A 6,000-nucleotide genomic window follows, 5' to 3' on the forward strand; every position below is an offset into this window, starting at 1 on the left:
TACAGGCCAGCAGAGCAACTAGGAGACGGTGGACTGGTGACAGCAGAGGCAGCAAGAAACTGCTGGCAAGGAGCTCCCAAGAGCTGAGAGTCGCCGATGGTGGCAGATCTGAGTCGGGAGCAAAGCCTGCAATCCTCCAGGCCAGCCAGAGGTCAGGGAAGTGAGAACAAAGCTGAATCCAGAGGTTGGTCATGTCCAAGAACCCGTGTCAGGTGCAGAAGGTGGGGCGCTAGCCCAGTTGAGCAGAGGAGAAACAAGTGCTGGAGACAGAGTTGGAGGAGGTGAGACCAGACCTGGTGGCCACACAGCCTTTGTGTAGCAGTTCGCCAGCCGCTACCTTTGACATGTGAATTGCTGCATGGGTAGGCCTGTCACCCTCCCAGGACCACTAGGGTACCTCTTGGGGGTGTAGTGGGCCTAGGTTTGGGGCGATGGGAATGAAGGTAAGATAGACAAGGGGCAGGGATGTGGTGGCTGAGTCTGGGCCTCTGGAGATACTGCTGCTCACTAGCCACAGGACCTGGAACTTCTCTGAGCTGAGAAATGGTTTCAGGACCACTTCTGCAGCCTCCACAGCTCTGGGGTGCTGCGGCCTGTGTCCTCTAGCTTTGTCAGGGTTCAGGCCACAAGGAAGGTGTCTGGTTGGGATTGAGGAAAGACTATACCAGATCCCTTAGGAGCCTGACCCTTAGGCAGCATCACTGGATCCCCCAGCTTACAAACTTGGCCAGCTCCTGCTCTGGTCTTTGGCCTGAGATTTCTCTGAATGGTGCTTTCTGTCTACTGGACATCCGGAGGCTCCTAGATGAAATTGAAAAGAGAGAGAAAGTAGGAGTAAAGCAATTTGTTTCCTAAGCTCCTGCTCTGTGCTGGGCCCAGTTCTGGGCAATTTATGTTTGTTATTTCAACATAACATTCCTACAGCCTTTCCAGTGTGTATTATTGCCTCAGTTTACAGGTGAGAGCATTGATGCCTGCCACTGTATTTAAGCCTGGGCCATCCTGGCACAGCCTCAGTTTCCCACACAGAACCAGGGCATAGTGGGGTTGGCTGTGGACCCTGATTCATATCTGTGCAGTCCTCTGGTCCCTGCTCAGCCTGAGCCAGGAACCCAGGGTAAAGCTTACGGTCTGACTTCTCCAGGAGTGTTGAGTGATGCCTCTTTTCCACTAGAAGCAAATGCCCATCAGTTGTGTCCACCTGGACTGTCTGGGCCTGAGCACTAGACCAAGCTCTCAGGACCCTGGAATGCCTGTGAGAAGGATGGGGTCAGGCCCAGCCTCTGACAGTGACGCCATCAGTCAGAATGGAATTGGTCAGGCATAAGGAGGCAAGAAGGCCTGGATCTGGCCAGTTTCCCTTTAGTCTCAGGCTATGATGACCCCTAATGAAACATCCCTTCTCAAAGATAGACACGGTCTTTTACTGGAGCTGAGCTCTCCAGCCCAGCTGTGTCTGGACCGGCGACCGGCGAGAGAGCCCCACACAAGCCCCCTAGGTTGAAGTTCAGGCCAGGTCATTACAGGGAGGGTGAAGAACCTTCCTGCTGGTGGGTGTCCGGTGTGCAGAGATGAGGCCTGTGCTGGCACCCTCCTCTCCTGACGGTAGGTGGCTCCTCGCCACCCAAAAATCTGTGTGGATTTCCCAGATGGGTCAGTTCATAGGAATATTGGTATCCTCTCACCCTATGAAGCCAGATCCCCAGGAGGTGCTCCCTTTGACCTCCCTTCCCACCTGCCTGCCCCATCACCCTTGCAAGAGCTATTGCACTAAATGCCCTGAAAGTCTCTTAAGAGCTGTGCTGTGCTAAAAGAGCCCAAAGGGGGATGTCTTAAACTTGCCATCCTGGCTCCACTGTTTTGAATAGATCACCAGGAAATGAGACTTGGTAGAAATAATCATTACAAATGAGACTCACAGTGGCAGAAGCCATACTCGGTAAAATCCGATACAATAAGAATCTGATTAAAGAATCAGATATTTATTGTAAAATTCACAGGGAAATAAGACTGGATCTTGGGAGAAATAATTTTGGCTAAACAAAATTGAAAGTGAAAAAACTTGGAATTGGTTAACTGAAATATAGAAGATCAATTAAGGGATTAAATTGGCTTAGTGGAATTCATCTAAGAAAAATACTTTTTGCAAAACCTCATTGACATTTGTTTAATGGTTCTATATAAAAGCTCAACATCAGAATATTCTTAGGGCCCAAATGGTGGAGCCAAGAACATCTTCCACCTTTCAGAATTTGGAGTAGTGCTGAAAGGGCTGTTAGCTACATCCAGTCCTCCACCCACCTGGGCTAGTGGCCCTCCTCATCACGGCTCACAGGGATGCGTCTTCTCTCAGAAGTGTGCTGTTAGGTTCAGGACTGTACTTACCCTCCTGAAGTTTACCAGCAGGTGAGGCAGCTCTTTTTTTTTTTTTTAAATAAATTTATTTATTTATTTTTGGCTGCGTTGGGTCTTCGTTGCTGCACGTGGGCTTTTCTCTAGCTGCGGCGAGTGGGGGCTGATCTTTGCTGCGGTGTGCGGGCTTCTCATTGCAGTGGCTTCGCTTGTTGCAGAGCGCGAGCTCTAGGCGCGTGGGCTTCAGTAGTTGTGGCACCCGGGCTCAGTAGTTGTGGCGCGTGGGCTTAGTTGCTCCGTGGCATGTGGGATCTTCCTGCACCAGGGCTCAAACCTGTATCCCCTGCATTGGCAGGCGGATTCTTAACCACTGTGCCACCAGGGAAGTCCCAGTGAGGCAGCTCTTGCTTGACAAGGGAGAGTGCCCCCTTTGGGAAGGAGATGTCTGAAGGAGTTGATTGCTGGGGCTGGACTGGGTTTTTACCTGAACGCCCAGAGACAATCCCTTGGCTAGTGAATAAAGAGATGGAGGTTGTAATGGGGAAAGCGGGTGGGAGTGTGAGGATGGGCTCTGAGCAATAGACCAGATAGGTTAGGAGCCAGCTTTTAGGTTGGCTTAGCAAAGTTGTGGGACTAGACACAAAACCCATCCTCTCTCCCCTATGCTCACCACCTCCAGAATGGCCTGAGATCAGGACTTTCAGAGGCAGAGGACCTGAGGGTATGAGTTGGGATGTCCTCAGGAAGGATCTTTATGTAGCATCTAGAAGTATGGCCTCAGGTCAGGATGGCCCCATTGGTGAAGGCAGGAATGGTGACTAGTAATAATGTAGTCATTCAACACGTGCTTACTGAGCACTAGTCTGCATGAAAAATCCTGGGCACTGGGTGAGGACACAGCAGTGAACAAGAAGGTCAAGGTCCGTACCGTCAGAAGCCGTATATTCCACTGTGGGGAGACTGATGATAAAACAAGCAAACAAATGAGTGCAATAATGCAGGAGAAGACAAACTCGTAGTTTGCAAAGATCACCCTGACTGCCATGGGAAGATCAGACCGTAGGGAGAAAGCAAGAAGCCCAGTTGGGAAGTATTGCATCCTCAGGAGAGAGATGCTAGTACCTTGGTCTAGGATGCTAGCCCTGGACTCAGGTTTGGAACATATTTAGGTAGTAGAGCTAATAGATTGGATGTGAGAGACTGAGGGAAAGAGAGATTAGGGATGTGACCTTGAGTAACTAGGTGGCTAAATGGTGCTGTTTATTGAGACAGGGAAGACTAAAAGACATATTGGAGGTACGTGTAATTTAAACATTCTTTTTTGGCCATGTTTTATTTGAGATGTCCACCAGGTGTCCAAGTGGAGCCTGGAGCTCAGTGGAGAGGTCAAGTAGGGGCCATAGTTGGGGAGTTGTTATTATACAGGGGATATTCAAGGGACTAGCTGAATCACCTAGACTCTAGGTCTTAGATGCTTGTTCTCAACTGACAGTGACTTTGCCCCTCTTCCAGGGGACATTTGGTGAAGTCTGGAAACATTTTTGGTTGTTATAATTGGAGGGTGGGGTTGCTACTGGCATCCACCCGGTGGAGGCTAGGGATCCTGCTGAACATTCTACAACGCACGGGTCGGCCCCACGACGAAGAATTACCTGGCCCCAAATGTCAGTGGTGCTGAGGTTGAGAAGCTCTGTCCCAGGGTGAGAGTAGATAGAGAAGAAAAGAGATGATTGTGCCAAAGGGCATTCTCATGGAGAGAGTTAGAGCAGGAACTGTCTGAGAGGTAGGAGGGAAGCCTGGAGAGTGGGGTGTCCTGGGAGTGGAGAGTATTTGGGGAAGGAGGAGCGCTCAACTGGGTTACTGAGGCTCCATGTTTGAGCACAAAGAGAAATGACTAGTGGATTAGGCAAGAGGAGTATTTCTGATGACCTTGATAGGAGCAGTTTCTGTGGTTTGGGGTCAGAAGTTCCAGGGGAGAAGGTTGTACCAATAGCTAACAATTACTGAACACTTCCTCCCTGCTCAGAATGTCTTACATGTGTAATTTCATTATTCCACACACAACAAGTACTATTATCCTTGTTTTACCGAAATGGCAATACTATTTTTACCTCCATTTTACAGAGGTAGAAACTGAGGCACAGAGAGGCTAATTATTCCCCCAAGTCAGGCAGCCAGTAGTAGGTGGCACAGCAGGGGTTTGGACCTAGAGTTTGGAGGTGAGGAAATAGAGGCACTGTTAACACCACCTTTTTTTTTTTTTTTTTTTTTTTGGTACACGGGCCTCTCACTGCTGTGGCCTCTCCCGTTGCGGAGCACAGGCTCCGGACACGCAGGCTGAGCGGCCATGGCTCACGGGCCCAGCCGCTCTGCGGCATGTGGGATCTTCCCAGACCGGGGCACGAACCCGTGTCCCCTGCATCGGCAGGCGGACTCTCAACCACTGCGCCACCAGGGAAGCCCAACACCGCCCTTTTGAGAAGTCTTGGCTGTAAAGGAGAACAGAGACTGGTACAGAGGATGTTTGCGTGCCACTAGGAATGACCTGTATGGAGGATGAAACTGATGATGCTGGAGGGGAGGCTGAGAGCTGAAGTCCTTGAGGAAGTGTGAAGGATCCAGGGCCCAAGTCAAGGGGTTAACCTTTCTGGGGAGCATTGTTCTGGTAATTCTGAAGTGGACCCTAACTGTTTTGAGCAGGATTACCCCTGGACTTGACTGGCCTTCAGAGGTCTTCTGGATGCCCCAACCCCAGCTAAAAGGTAGCCTCCCTGCAGGAAGCTGCTGCACAGGCCCAGCCTTCCCCCTCAGTGTCCATGGGGCACCAGAGACAGTTGTGCCAAGGAGCCAGTCCCAAGAGCAGCCCTGTAATCAGGAGCCAGAGCCCAGGCTGGCTGGGCAGTTCTGTCAGTACAAGTGAGCCATTCTCCTCCTTCCACAGACCGTCATGAGCTTCATCATAACCCTAAAGGCCCCTCACAAGGGCACCTGCGTCGGCCTCCCCAGGTCTTCACTCATTACTCTCTTCCCACTGTTGCCACACCAGGCTCCTTTTGAAATCTCTCAGATACTAAGTTCCCTCCTGTTCTCAGTTCCTACCTCCTCCATCCTCTCCCTCTCCTCCACCTTCCTAGGTCTTGCCTAACCTCCTGTCTCAGCTTAGCAATCACATCTCAGACAGCCCTTCTCTGATCCCAGCTAGGTGAGGCCTTCCCATTAGCACCTCCCATGACACTGGACGCTGACTCTTTTATAACGCTTTTCCTACTTACAATGTATTTTTTTGTCCAGTGTCTGCATTCCATGCTAGGCTGTCACCTTCATGAGGGTAAGTCTAGTTTACCACACTTATTTCCAGTGCCTGGCCTGTGGTAAGTGCTCAGTAGTTATTTACTGAAGGAAAGTGAATTGGTGACTGTTTTACAGCCTGCTTTGTATTTATATGGTTCAGATATGTCGTGTGCAACGATTATCTCCCCTACACGCATTTCACTATCAATTTTGGAATTTTCCCTGATCACATGCATGATTATTTTCACCTTTGTTTGAAGGCATGTTAAGAAAGAGTTGAATTATCTTACTTTGTGATCATTCATCTAAAATAGAAAGATGTACTAAGCTTTTATATGATTGATTCTTCCCTGTAGG

This window comes from Phocoena phocoena, chromosome 15, assembly GCF_963924675.1.
Source record: "Phocoena phocoena chromosome 15, mPhoPho1.1, whole genome shotgun sequence".
Taxonomy (NCBI): domain Eukaryota; kingdom Metazoa; phylum Chordata; class Mammalia; order Artiodactyla; family Phocoenidae; genus Phocoena; species Phocoena phocoena.